Raw genomic sequence first — 1,640 nt, forward strand, 5'->3', positions numbered from 1 at the left:
TTACTTTTGCCATATTGCTGTGTTTCTTTTTCAGTTGTTTCTGGTTACTATGGTCAATGCACTTTCCTTTGGCATCTCTGTGTGAAGGACTTCACTTAAAATTTCTGGTAGTATTAATCTTGTTTTCACAAATTCCTTAAGTTCTTTCTTTTCTGTAAAGAATCTAATTCCTTCTTGATATTTGATAGAGAGCTTTGCTGGATCCAGAATCCTTGGCTGCCAATTGTTTTCTTTCAACTTTCTGTATATACCATCCCAGTATCTTTTATTTCACATGGTTTCTGCTGAAAAATCAGAACTTAATCCAATTGTTTCCCCTTTGTGGGTTACTTTTTGTTTTCCTTGTGTTGCGTTTAGAATTCTATACTTATCTTTTAATTTGGAGAATTTGGATATAGTCTATTTGGTTTTTGCTGTGCTTCTTGAATGTAGATTTCTCTGTTGTTCAACATACCTGGAAAGTTTTCTTCTAGTACTTCTCCCACAATTTTCTCAGTCATTTCCCTGTCACTCCCATGTTCTGAATTCCAGTCAAATATATGTTATTTTGATTGATGTCATCTCACATGATTGTAAAGTTTTCTTCATTTTCTTTACTATGTTTCATCTCTGATTTTTCTTCTATTATGTTTTCAGTGAGGCTCCAACTCACTGACTCTCTTTTCCACCTCTTCAGTTCTACTTTTTTTGTGCTACCAGCATATCAGAAACTTCTGCCACTTTGGTCTTAATATTCTGGATTGCATTTTCATGCTTTTCTGTTATTTCTAGTTCTGTGTTGGCTGTACCCTCTTTGTTTTGTGATGATTTTTTAAGTTCTTGCACCTCTTTATCTGTACTATCAAGTCTTTTTTCCATAGTTCATGTTTTTCCTCAACAATATATTTCTTCTGAACTATTGTCTCTGAGGTATTTGTCTTCTTAGTTGCTTCTTTCATCATTTGTATCAGAAGTAGCTATTCAAATAACTTCACATCAACACATTTCTTCTGATTCTCTCTATCTTGGGTACTCACGGGGTCTGCTTTTTTTTTTTAGGAGATGAGTTATTTTGTTTTTTCATAATAGCTGAGGCAAACTACTGCTTTCTTGACTCATATTATGAGTTTTTTCTTAGTAGATGTTAGGTTGTTGAAATTATATAGTGACCAAGAGTATGACCTTGATTTTCCCTCTGAGAACAGGTTCCTCGGCCTCACTAGAGCTCCAACTGTCCCACTCTCTTCCACTTGAGCTTAAGGGATGCTGCATGGTCTAGCAAAATAGCAGTGATCTCTACGAAATACCAGAGGGGAAACCCAGGAAGCCTGATTTTCCTTTTGAGAACTCTTCCTCAGCTTCACTCAAGCTCCAGATGTTCCACTTCCTTCTTCTTGTGCTTAAGAGGTCCCACATGGTCTACTAAAATTGCAGTGATCCCCACAAAGCACCTAGTTAATCAACTGGAACAGATCCATGGATGCTGGTGACATTTGGCTACAATAGTGGTTTATACAGTATTTACCCTTGTTTGTTGTTGTTGTTATGTGCCGCCGAGTCGTTTTTGACTCACAGCGACCCTATGCACAACAGCCCTAAACCCTGCTCTATCCTGCACCAACTGCACTGCCTCTGACACACCCATCCCGATTACCCCAGTC

Source organism: Elephantulus edwardii, unplaced genomic scaffold, assembly GCF_000299155.1.
Source record: "Elephantulus edwardii isolate Elephantulus edwardi_28Jun2011 unplaced genomic scaffold, EleEdw1.0 scaffold00276, whole genome shotgun sequence".
NCBI lineage: Eukaryota > Metazoa > Chordata > Mammalia > Macroscelidea > Macroscelididae > Elephantulus > Elephantulus edwardii.